This window comes from Schistocerca piceifrons, chromosome 6, assembly GCF_021461385.2.
Source record: "Schistocerca piceifrons isolate TAMUIC-IGC-003096 chromosome 6, iqSchPice1.1, whole genome shotgun sequence".
Taxonomy (NCBI): Eukaryota; Metazoa; Arthropoda; class Insecta; order Orthoptera; family Acrididae; genus Schistocerca; species Schistocerca piceifrons.
In genome coordinates, this window is record NC_060143.1 from 339,870,081 (window position 1) to 339,884,545 (window position 14,465).

Consider the following 14,465-nt stretch of genomic DNA (forward strand, 5'->3'; position numbering starts at 1 on the left):
ACAGTCCTCTATAGTGGACAATTCATAACTTGGATCTGGATAGTCTAGTTTCAGTTTCTCCTATATGAAAAAGTTTCTAAAAACAAGTTTTGTTTGGATACCAAATTACAAAATTATCATCCCAGAAATGAAAAAGAATGAGTGGGAGGGATATCAGTGCACTACTTCGTATCTGAACCTTAAATGACCTTGAAAAGTGAGTAACTCTAATATCATTGATAAAATCCAAGATGGCAGCAAGTGTTGCCGCTATATCAGTGACACAATGATTATCAGGTGACAAGCAACACATACTCCCCCTCATTCTCAATCCCCACTCGTCACTCAATATCAGCATTTTACGTAAACAGCTGGTTTCTAACAAGATTTAGTAAACATTTAATCAACAAGAAAGGTCTCATCAAACCACACTTGGCTTTGACGAGCACCTAAAATTTAGTGGCCATCGGCCCTCGACGCTGCAGACTTTACATGTACTCCATACCGCTCACAAGAGGAAAAATTTAAACCTGTTAGAGCAAATGGAAACTCTTAAGCACTCTGGTGCAGAGAAAGGTAGATTACTGAATGGTCAAATGCTTAGTGAAAGCAGTATTACTATCGTATTGTGATATCCACTGCTATAACCCATCGATAGTTGTTTATTTTAAATGTGATGCTACCTTATTCATTTCTTCATCTTCTAACATTTTTTTAATATTCTGACTTGTTATGTTTTGCTTCCATTTTAAGTTTTATTGTTAGGCAGGTTTTAATACTTCTATACTTTATAAAGGTCATTTTACCCCTACACAGCTTGTGTATTTGCACTGACTTTATCACTATACTTGTTCTAATTTAATTTTAATAAATGTCCTGTTAATCTAATTTATGGTTTTCCGCATATATAATTTAACTATGCAACCGATTTTTTTAAGTACATTGATTAACCAACGCCATCTACCCTCAATATCTGTTACTACGGCTGTGTATTCCTGCCGTTTACGGCTCTGTGTCTGTGTCGCCGGCTGCGAGGTCTGGCGTATCTTGTATTCTCGACAGCATTATATTTCGCTCGCATATCAGTAGTTCCGCTCCCCCCGTCAGAGGTTCGAGTCCTCCCTCGGGCATGGATGTGTATATTGTCCTTAGTATAAGTTACTTTAAGTTAGATTAAGTAGTGAGTAGGAATAGGCCCAATGACCTCAGCAGTTTGGTCCCTTAAGACCTTACCACAGATTTCCAAAGTTTCAGTAGTTCTGTTATGAATGGGTGATGGTGGGTAATGTACAGTAGCTAGTAATTTTACGAGCTGCCTGCGTACATTGTGTGTATAAAAATGTACGCAGTTCGGCTTTTATGTAAATAACGAATCTGTTTTTTTATATATATACTTCGTATCAGAAAGCATGTACTATATTTTCTACTTATATTTTTTAAAAATTCGTCAAGGTGTAGGGTTATTAGGAATGTCTCTGGCTCACCTAGTACTGGATGTGAGTTTTTTCCTCCAGAGCAACCGTTTCTCCCCTCCGTTTTAATTCATTATAGAGCATACATTTTTATCCATCCCCATGATGATTAATTTATGATTAAGTTAGTTAACTGATTGATCATAATGAAATGCAGCCTCAGCAAAAGTCTCCCGCGTTCCATATGTAAAGGTACGACTCTTTGTTTGTCGCTGAAAGTGTAGCGAACAATTGCTTTGTTGGGTAGATACCCGACATATTTCTACAAAAGCTCTGGTCTTCGAGTGCTTATTAGAAATTTTTTGTTGTTAAAGGAAAATAATATTAGTCAGTAAATGCCTGCACGTTACAAGAGAATCGTATATGAACTGTCCTATAATGTCCCGTTTCGTATCTCCTAGAATCCTTATGAATCTAAATAACGACAAATGTGGTGTCATATTTTAGTTATTGTCGATTGTTATGTGTCTACATACACTAACTATTATAAAAACCACGTTACAAATGATTATAAACGTTAGTATTCACACTCATCCGATATCTCGTTCAGGAGTGTCGTTTTCTGGCCTCTTTAGGCGCTGCTATCGATGCTGTAGCAAAAACGAGACGGAGTGTCGCGACTGTTATGTTAGACTGTGCTACACACTTTCTTAAGTAGCCTATGTTCTTCCTCAGTGTTCAAGCTATCTCCATTCAATTTTTTTTCAAAATAAGTTCAGTGGTTTAATCGTTAATTTCGCATTTGTAATATTAGTGTGGAAGTATGGATTTTGTCCGCTGGCCTCAACTCTCCATGCGGTGTACGCAAGGAAAGCGGTTGGTTGCGTGTGATGTAAAAGCAAACACTGTCAGAACAGGCCTTCAAGCCCCAACGGTACCGACCGGCCGCCATGTCATTTGGAGCCATTAGTCTTCATCGGATGCGGATGTGGAGGCACATGTGGTCAGCACACCCTTCTCCTGGCCATTGTCAGTGTTCGTGACCGGTGCAGCCACTCCTCAGTCAAGTAACTCACGGATTGGCCTCTGCTTGTCAACAGCACTCGGTAGATCCAGATGGTGACCCTTCCAAGTGCTAGCCAAGCCCGGCACCGCTTACGTTCGATGATCCCACGGTGTTACCGCTGCGGCAAGGCCGTTGGCCCCGTATTATATAAGCTCTTTTATTTGTCTTGGTTTGCCATAGCTCCTCTTTCCAGTACATACTGTAGTTACACTTGGCATTTTATTCCTCGTTTTCGGTCCCTTACGCTCTTATTTGATCAATAAAAATAGTACCATGTTTCCTTCTATTTTTTATCTTAATGCCATATACTGGATGGAAGGACGGATGTTGGTTCACGAGATTAATTCTTAAGTAAGTTCACTATTATTGTTAGTTGTAGAGACAGAAAACCTGGAACTTTTCATCATGCTAACCCCCATCCCACCCATTTTTTAGGTATATATCTCTCACGGTGTTACTTTACACCTCTTGGTTAATCTGAAGACGCCCATAAGGGAGAAACACGCCATTACCAATAAACAGATAAAACAATATGCAACGGAGAGTGTCTTATTTCAAACACCACAAAAACAGTTAAAAATCAGTCTTTGCTGATGTAGAGTAATTAACGTATTAGGAATAATTAGCTGACGAAGATGAGTTTAATGACAACCACTATTCAGTAAAACTTCAAAGTGCGGAACAAGATCAACCGCTTCTTTAAGCTCTTGTTACGTGTCAACATATAGCAGCACTTCTATATGTTCGTAGCTTGATTATAGTTCCAGATGGTAAATATTGCAGCATTCCTCACAAATTCGTTTTGCACATAATTTCCACTAAGCCATGTTCAAATGTAAATAAAAACAGTATTAAATTATTAATATCATCGGTATGTTTTCTGATGTAGATTATGACACATTACCTTTGTTCCTCCAAAAACCATGATGCATTATGAAATGTTAGTTCCTTCTATGTACCTCCAATAACCTATCTAAAACTGAAATGACAACACCATTTAAGTATTTTAAATGTGTAGACGGGACTAAATAATGCACATTTCAGAGACAATGAATGTTGCTTTCGCAGGCTTGCAAGAAATGAAGCGTTTGAAATGTTTGGAAAACATTCTTTGCTGCAGAAATTTATTAAATGAAAGTAATGAGAAGCTGCAGGAGATCTTGGACAGAAAAAGTACACAACCAGATAAGTGCAAATTCCTGAGACAAGTGGTAATATTCTTAGGACACAAAATTTACACACTATATAGAGAGAAGTTGGTGTTTAAAGTTGTTACCTAAAATTTCGAAAAGTACTTGACCAATTTACTTCATTACTTCAGATTTTTACACGACATTCTAACGCATATTAGAACAGACATTGGCTACATATTTTTGCAGTGTATATAATTTTTATTCAAACATGTAATATATTAAGGAGATACGGTATTACCAAAAATCCCACAAACTTCTTGGCCAGTTTACTTGAATTTTTATTCAAACATGTAATATATTAAGGAGATACGGTATTACCAAAAATCTCACAAACTTCTTGGCCAGTTTACTTGAATTTTTTATGCAATACACTCATAAACATTTGGTTGGACAAACGCTCCCCCCCCCCTCTCTCTCTCTCCTCTCTCTCTCTCTCTCTCTCTCTCTCTCTCTCTCTCTCTCTCTCTAGGCAGGGTGGTCCATTGATAGTGACCGGGCCAAATATCTCAAACAATAAGCATCAAACGAGAAAACTACAAAGAACGAAACTCGTCTAGCTTGAAGGAGGAAACCAGATGGCGCTATGGTTGGCCCGCAAGATGACGCTGCCATAGGTCAAACGGATATCAACTGCTTTTTTTTTAAATAGGTACCCCGATTTCTTATTACATATTCGTGAAGTATGTAAAGAAATATGAATGTTTTAGTTGGACCACTTTTTTCGCTTTGTGATGGATGGCACTGTAATAGTCACAAACGTATAAGTACGTGGTATCACGTAACATTCCGCCAGTGCGGATGGAGTTTGCTTCTTGATACACTACCTATGTTAAAACGGACCGTTTACCAGTTGCGGAAAAGGTTGATATCGTGTTGATGTTTGGCTATTGTGATCAAAATGCCCAACGAGCATGTGCTATGTATGCTGCTCGGTATCCTGGACGACATAATCCAAGTGTCCGGACCGTTCGCGGGATAGTTACGTTATTTCAGGAAACAGGAAGTGTTCAGCTACATATAAAACGTCGACCACGAACCGCAACAAATGATGATGCCCAAGTAGGTGTTTTAGCTGATGTCGCGGCTAATCCGCACATCAGTAGCAGACAAAGTGCGCGAGAATCGGGAATCTCAAAAACGCGATTGCACCCGTACCATATTTCTATGCACCAGGAATTGCATGGCGATGACTTTGAACGTCGTGTACAGTTCTGCCACTGGGCACAAGAGAAATTACGAGACGATGACAGATTTTTTGCACGCGTTCTATTTAGCGACCAAGGGTCATTCACCAAAAGCGGTAACATAAAACGGCATAATATACACTATTGGGCAACGGAAAATCCACGATGGCTGCGATAAGTGGAACATCAGCGACCTTGGCGGGTTAATGTATGGTGCCGCATTATGGGAGGAAGGATAATTGGCCCCCATTTTATCGATGGCAATCGAAATGGTGCAATGTATGCTGATTTCCTACGTAATGTTCTACCGATGTTACTACAAGATGTTTCCCTGCATGACAGAATGCCGATGTACTTCCAACATGATGGACGTCCGGCACATAGCTCGCATGCAGTTGGAGCGGTATTGAATAGCATATTTCATGACAGGTGGATTGGTCGTCGAAGCACCACACCATAGCCCGCACGTTCACCGGATCTGACGTCCTCGGATTTCTATCTGTGGGGAAAGTTGAAGGATATTTGCTATCGTGATCCACCGACAACGCCTGACAACATGCGTCAGCGCGTTGTCAACGTATGTGCGAACATTACGGAAGGCAAACTATTCGCTGTTGAGCTGAATGTCGTTACACGTATTACCAAATGCACTGTGATTGACGGACGTAATTTTGAACATTTATTGCATTAATGTGGTATTTACAGGCAATCACGCTGTAACAGCATGCGTTCTCAGAAATGATAAGTTCACAAAGGTACATGTATCACATTGGAACAACCGAAATAAAATGTTCAAACGTACATACGTACTGTATTTTAATTTAAAAACGTACCTGTTACCAACTGTTCTTCTAAAATTGTGAGCCATATGTTTGTGGCTATTACAGCGCCATCTATCACAAAGCGAAAAAGTGGTCCAACTAAAACATTCATATTTCTTTACGTACTACACGAATATGTAATAAGAAATGGGGGTTCCCACTTAAAAAAAACGCAGTTCATATCCGTTTGACCTTCGGCAGCGCCATGTAGTGGGCCAGCCATAGAGCTATCTGGTTTCCCCCTTCAAGCTACACAAGTTTCGCTCCTTGTAGTTTTTTAGTTTGACCCTTATTTCGTGAGATATTTGGCCTGGTCACAATCAATGGACCATTCTGTCACCTAACGTTACCGCTGGATATATTTCGTAAACCACATCAAATACTGACGAACCGATTCCACAGACCGAACGTGAGGAGAGGGGCTAGTGTAATTGGTTAATACAAACCATACAAAAATGCACGGAAGTATGTTTTTTAACACAAACCTACGTCTTTTTAAATGGAACCACGTTAGTTTTGTTAGCACATCTGAACATATAAACAAATACGTAATCAGTGCCGTTTGTTGCATTGTAAAATGTTAATTACATCCGGAGATATTGTAACCTAAATTTGACGCTTGAAACCTCCGACGTTCAGTTGCGTGTTGTAACAAACACGGGCCACGGTCGGCGAGCAGCATCTGCAGGGACATGTTTACGATGACGACCATGTTTACGAGTGTGGCTGTAGTGCACTGTTTGTAGTGGTTTGGTCTAGCTGTCGCAGTGTCTGCACGTAGCGCTTGCTGCTATTGTTATTCTGCATTCGTCTCCGCACGCAGACCAACTGTAGTACACCGTGTTACCAGACGTCTGTGATAGTGTAGTGTTGTAGCAACTGTGACCATGGTGTATTCGACCTCTGAAAAGGCGGAGATGATACTCATCTATGGCGAGTGTCGACGAAATGCAGCTGAAGCCTGCAGGGTGTATGCAGAACGGTACCCGGACAGAGAGCATCGAACGTGCCGCACATTGCAAAACATCTACCGCCAACTGTGTCCAACAGGTATGGTCGTAGCACGCAAACGGGTCCGTAACAGGCCCGTCTCAGGAGAAGCGGGTGCAGTTGGTGTGTTAGCTGCTGTTGCCATGAACCCCCACAGGGGTACACGGGACATTGCGAGAGCCGGTGGACTGAGTCAAAGTAGTGTCATGTGCATACTGCATCGTCACCGCTTTCACCAGTTTCATGTGTCGCTACAACAGCAATTACATGGTAATGACTTTAATCATCGAGTGCAATTCTGTCAATGGGGATTAAGAGAGAAGGCGTTGCAATTCTACCTGTTTACCGATGATGCGGGTTTCACAAACCACGGGGCAGTGAATCTACGGAACATGCATTACTGGTCCGTGGACAATCCTCGCTGGCTCAGACAGGTAGAGCGACAGCGACCGTGGACTGTAAATGTATGGTGCGGAATCATTGGCGACCACCTCATTGGTCCTCACTTCATTCCAGGGGCCCAAACAGCTGCAACATACATCGCGTTTCTACAGAATGATCTGCCAACGTTGCTCGAAAATGTCCCACTGGAAACGCGTCGACGTATGTGGTATCAGCATGATGGTGCACCTGCACATTCCGTAATTAACACTAGGCTGACCCTTGACAGGATGTTCGACGGGCGTTTCGTAGGACGTGGAGGACGCATAAATTGGCCAGCCCGTTCTCCTGATCTTACACCTCTGGACTTCTTTCTGTGGGGTACGTTAAAGGAGAATGTGTACCGTGATGTGCCTACAACCCCAGAGGATATGAAACAACGTATTGTGGCAGCCTGCGGCGACATTACACCAGATGTACTGCAGTGTGTACGACATTCATTACGCCAGAGATTGCAATTGTGTGCAGCAAATGATGGCCACCACATTGAACATCTATTGGCCTGACATGTCGGGACACACTCTATTCCACTCCGTAATTGAAAACCTCTCATGGTAATGTACAAGTGCGTCAGTGGAAAAGACCAATAAAAAGGTGTTAGCATGTGGACGTAATGTGCTGTTCCAGTCTCTTCTGTACCTAAGGTCCATCACCGATCCCTTTGGATCCCTACATAATTCGCTGCTCTCCGATACACACGATCGAACAGCGGAGGAGTGGTACTCAAGTGTCAACTTTAGGTTACAATATCTCCGGATGTAATTAACATTTTACAATGCAACAAACGGCACTGACTACGTATTTGTTTATATGTTCAGATGTGCTAGCAAAACTAACGGGGTTCCATTTAAAAAACGTAGGTTTGTGTTGAAAAACATACTTCCGTGCATTTTTTTATGGTTTGTATTAACCAATTACACTAGCCCCTCTCCTCACGTTCGGTCTGTGGAACCGATTCGTCAGTATTTGATGTGGTTTACGAAATATATCCAGCGGTAATGTTAGGTGACTCACCCTGTATGTGTGTGTGTGTGTGTGTGTGTGTGTGTGTGTGTGTGTGTGTGTGTGTGATGGATGATGGGTGGGGAAAGATTGTTAACAAACACCTGAGAAAGTCCTTGACCAAATTAATTTTTTATGCTATACTCTGATGAACATTTGGACAGACACAGGCTATGTATTTTTAATGTTTATAATGTATGAGTGTATATGTAATATAGAAAGGGGAACTTTGTTATCAAAAATCTGGAAGTCAACATCTGTGTGGATACAAGCTATATATGTTAATACATATAATATAGAAATAAGTACATAATATATTCTTGACTGATTTGCATCAAATTTTACCACAGTATACAAATGAATAATCTGATGAACATAGGCTATAGGGTTGCAATGTATATAACACATAAATATATACTTAATATAGAAAGGGGATCGTTGTAACCAAAAATATCGGAAAGTTGTTGACTGATCTACCTCAAATTTTTATGCAGTACTCTAATGAAGATTAGGAAAGATATAGGATATATTTTTACTATATATTATATAGGTATACAATTACATATGCATAGTATATAGAGGTTAAATGTCGCTACCAAAGGTATCTAAAATTTTTGGGCGATTTACTTAAAAATTTTACTCTATCCTCTAATGAATTTGGATGGACATAGGCTACATATTTTTAATGTGTGAAACATGTAAACATATGTGCAGTTGGACTGTCCCTTCCCTGTGTGTGTGTACGTGTGTGTGTGTGTTTTTAAGGACAGTTCTGAACATAAAAATTGATTACTGTCAAAATTCGGGGGAGAGATGCGGCAAAGAGTATTTCACTTGCGCTGTAAAGTGATTGGAAGCGTCTAAACTACCGAACTGTTTTGACGCAATTGAATTGGAGTCTACACAAAGTTTCAAAGTTTTGTTTTCTCTACACCATATTGTTACGAAATATGTAAATGTGTATTCGAGGCTTACTGTGGAGAATTTCTAAAGCTGAACTTCCATCAAGAGTACGAGAGACCAACAATGTATTGTTTGTCAAATATTTTATTTATGAAGAGTATGTGTCCACCTACCACATCTTTCTTAAGTAATTAGAATCCCTGTGTAACGTACGTGGGCTTCTAAGATGATCGCAAGAATCGGCGACTGGCTGGAAGAAGTCACAACCTGCAACCAAATTATATTCGGATTACGAAGTAACAACAATTTCTCAAAACTAAATTTCTTTTAACACCTTCACTGAAAGTTGTTATCCGCTATTCACTTTACACTTTCTTGCCCTCTTGCCCTCTTCCTACACACTGGAAACTCCTAAGCTCCTAGTCCGATTCGTTGTTAAAAACAATAATTACAATTATTTTTAAGAATTTTCGGGGATACGAGAACGTGCACAGAAGATACAAGTAAGTTATCTGCACTAAGGACGCATTACATCTCCATAACTCCGACGAAATTAATACAGTATATAATTACAAATAAACTTCTAGTTTTGGATACCTATTTAAACACCTGTAAGCCATGAGAAATAAATTATTCTGACAATACTTGTAGAAAGCACTGTGATCTTTCAGTTGCTAGAGGGAGGAGGGAAACCACTTGTCCCCCTACCTTTCCACCCCCTCCCCCCTTCTCCCCCTCCCACAGACACACATATGAGGTTACAATAGCTATACCAGGAATCAATTTTCTCAAAGATACAAAATACACACTCTTAAACATTTGTGTATCACTTTAAAATCCTTTCTCTACTGTGCGTTTGCAAACACATCCTGCTCCTCTGCGCTGTATAGGCCCGCCATTTGTGTTTTGCTATAGCGCTATGTGTCCTGAGCTGCCAACCTCTCACCACGGCGGACGTGTCACTTCCACGTCTCGGTGATAAAAAAAGATTCGAGCATTTATAATATAACGAATGTGGCTCATTACATGATATCATTTGCAAAAAATCATTTGCAAAAAACCTCATTTCGATATCTTCAGTAGTTTATGAGATACGACGATTCTTATGACCACATGATTCGTAATGCGCAAGGACGTCAATGAACGCGCACTGAACGACCATCCTTCCGATTTAAAAGCAAATAACTTGACAACGAAGTCAGATATCGTTCTGCTCTCAATATAAAATAAAATTTCTATATCTTACCTACATTTAATGCACTGCAATGTATAAACTAAAATCAACCATACGCACTTTTACTCAATGCCTTTTTACTTCTGCAAAATCTTTAAAATTTCGCGCAGTTTTACTTAATTAGATGCAGCGTAGCAACAATGGCATGTAAGAAAAATAGATTCATACCTTTACGGAGCGAAGAAGTCAGACTATAAGATTCGTTAAAATCAATGTTTTCACTTGATCTTTTGTTTAAAATCGAATGTTAAATATTTAACAGCAGCCGGCAACTCCACATGAGCAGAACCAGGCGTATTTTGTAATGTGTTTCATGAGGTGTTGTGCTAATCTAATGAACATTCGGACAGATATAGCATACATCTATATATATATATATATATATATATATATATATATATATATATATATATATATATATATGTTTCTAATAGGGGTATTAAATAAATATATATATGATGTACAAAGCGGAAACATCGTTACCAAACATCCTGAAAAGTTCTTGAGCAATTTGTTTCAATTTTTTACACAATACTCTGATGAACATTATGACAGGCATAGGCAATACATTTTTAATGTATCTAATACATAAATATATATTTAATATAGAAAAGGGAAACGTTGTTAAAAATCTTGAAAACTCGTTGACCGACATATTTAATATACTTACACGATACTCCACACTCAATAATGTGCTGTTTTGATTCCTTCCTCATCGTCAGTGTTACAGAAAACAGGAAAGCTGATTTTATGGCTTATCAGTCTGTAATTAGAATACTACCACGGAAATTGAATTGCCTGAAATTTTGTAATACTAACCAAGCACAATAAAAACTATGTGAAAAACCGTCACTGAAATTGCTGTTCTCTCAGATCCAACAGCTGGAGACATACCCGGTATACCAACGATCGCAACCCATTTACCCATCTACTTTAGGCAGCTTCAGTTCCCAACCAAGGTTTCGTTGTCAATAACAAAAAGTAAGGCTCAAGGTTAGAGAGAGGGGAAAGAGCACAAAGTTGATGGAGGAGGGTAGGGATGTAGAGGAAGTGGATATAGAGATCAGTAAGAGGAATTGGGATACAGTCTGTACCGAAAGACTTTTGTTTATTAAGTGACATCATCATTTTCTTCTGAGTGGGCCCAACAGCCTCAATAAATTTAAAGAGCGACATTTCTTCACCATACAGCGTATAATTTTTATTTTATTTTTTGTTCTTTTTTTGTTTTTTTGTTTTTGTTTTTGCCTCTCACACAGTACAAACGACAAACGGAACGGATGCTCAAGGTGCAATGTAAGGACCACACTTTGTCTAGTGAGAACAACACCTCTGTCTTTAACTCTCATTTCCTAACTGAAATTTATACTTCTCGGGGCACTGATAGCACAATGGAGATTCTATACAAGATCAGTAAGGACAGAGTAATGAACGCAATTGAAGAAGTGTAGGTATACAGTCATTTATGCAAACATCCTGATAGTATTCTCAATGAACGAACAGAACTAAAGAACAGGGTATTTTTAGGAAATGTCGAACAATTTCTCTGAACTCGACGTACAGCATTGGTCAAGTATGTATTTTGTATTTACACTCCTTTCATTTTATGGTAGTACTCTGTTATTATTTTGGCACAGTGTGACATTAGATACTTTCATTTTATACTAGTTCAGTTTTATAATACTGAACAATGCAAATTCATTTGTTTCATATTAAATCTATTCACCAAGTGGGAGGATTTCTTATAAAATTTGTAAGTTTATGCTATGGTAAGGATTATCTTCTTCAAACTACTCAATTTTTAATGTTTTAAATAATGGTTATACAGTAAGAGACGATTTTGTCATGCCAACAACCATGAATAGTTACACAAAAGGCCATACACACATGTTATGCAGTAAAAGATATATTTCATGTACCATCGAATTCATCGACTGGCATCTCAATATTGTTAGTTTTTGCATTACATCTACTGTTGCTATTTTATCTTTATTGTCTGTATGATCAAGGTTATTTATGATACGTAAGAAGTCAGTTATGCTCACAATTTATTGATAACCTCTTCTTTCGATGTTTGTAATATGATGTAATTGTGAACACTTTGTTTTTCACTAAGGATGTAGATATATTTTCTCTCATTTGTCCACTTTCCGTGCAAAATTACTACATTTTAGACATTATACTGAATAAATACGACGTAAATGGTTTTTGTTCCGTCCATGAAATATGTTTCGAGATGTGTACTAAAGATTCTGGAACAGTGCTTATGTGCGACACTGATTTATTTAAGTAATATGTTTTCTACATAACTGTTACTAAGAGATAGAGATATTTTTGGAAGCCTATCGATAGTTGTACTTCCTTATTCTATGACGACCTGTTCAAAATTTCCCACGCAAACTTCATGTGTGACAGTTCACTGAGTAGGTGTAAACAGTGTGTTTAATGGGAAATACTGCAATTTTTTTTCCTTACTGCTTCCACCTGGATGGAACATTTAAATAACGTAGTAATATTTTTGTTCTCGTAAGCACTTTAATGCCATGCATCTTTATACACTACTGGCCATTAAAACTGCTACACCAAGAAGAAATGCAGATGATAAACAGGTATTCATTGGACAAATATATTATACTAGAACTGACATGTGATTATATTTTCACTCAATTTGGGTGCATAGATCCTGACAAATCAGTACCCAGAACAACCACCTCTGGCCGTAATAACGGCCTTGATACGCGTTGGCATTGAGTCAAACAGAGCTTGGATGGCGTGTGGAGGTACAGCTGCCCATGCAGCTTCAACGCGATACTACAGTTCATCAAGAGTAGTGACTGGCGAATTGTGATGAGCCAGTTGCTCTGCCAACATTGACCACACATTTTCAATTGGTGAGAGATCTGGAGAATGTGCTGGCCAGGGCACCAGTTGAACATTTTCTGTATCTAGAAAGGTCCGTACAGGACCTGCAAAATGCGGTCGTGCATTATCCTGCTGAAATGTAGAGTTTCGCAGGGATCGAATGGAGGGTAGAGCCACGGGTCGTAACACATCTGAAGTTCAAAGTGCCGTCAATGCGAACAAGAGGTGACTGAGACGTGTAACCAATGGCATCCCATACTATCACGTCGGGTGATACGCCAGTATGGCGATGACGAATCACGCTTCCAATGTGCGTTCACCGCGATGTCGCCAAACACGGATGCGACCATAATGACGCTGTAAACAGAACCTGGATTCATCCGAAAAAATGAAGTTTTGCCATTCGTGCACCCAGGTTCGTCGTTGAGTCGGCTCCTGTCTGTGATGCAGCGTCAAGGGTAACCGCAGCCATGGTCTCCGAGCTGATCGTCCATGCTGCTGCAAACGTCGTCGAACTGTTCGTGCAGATGGTTGTTGTCTTGTAAACGTCCCCATCTGTTGACGCAGGGATCGAGACGAGGCTGCACGATCCGTTACAGCCATGCGGATAAGATGCCTGCCATCTCGACTGCTAGTGACACGAGGCCGTTGGGATCGAGCACGGCGTTTCGTATTACCCTCCTGAACCCACCGATTCCATATTCTGCTAACAGTCATTGGATCTCGACCAACGCGAGCAGCAATGTCGCGATACGATAAACCGCAATCGCGATAGGCTACAATCCGACCTTTATCATAGTCGGAAACGTGATGGTACGCATTTCTCCCCTTTACACGAGGCATCACAACAACGTTTCACCAGGCAACGCCGGTGAACTGCTGTTTGTGAATGAGAAATCGGTTGGAAACTTTCCTCATGTCAGCACGTTGCAGGTGTCGCCACCGGCGCCAACTTTGTGTGAATGCTCTGAAGAGCTAATCATTAGCATATCACAGCATCTTCTTCCTGTCGGTTAAATTTCGCGTCTCTAGCACGTCATCTTCGTGGTCTGGCAACTTTAATGGCCAGTAGTGTAGTTTAGATGAGGACGTTCGACGACAATGATTTGGAGAATTATATATGGCATCAGATTTTTAAAATAATGAGGACGATGTATCCACAGATGTTATTGAGGGACAATATTATCCTTGTGTAATAGTACGTTTAATTAGTTACAGTTGCTTTTGCTACAGTATGTTGCTGTGTTTTGAAACACACTTGAGAATGGACATTGCCTGAAATCGATAGTGTGACAAAAATTATACACAATGGAGACAAATATCGTTCTTTAAATAACTGACATAAGAAGCTCAGCTGGACTGGGGTTACCTACTTCGA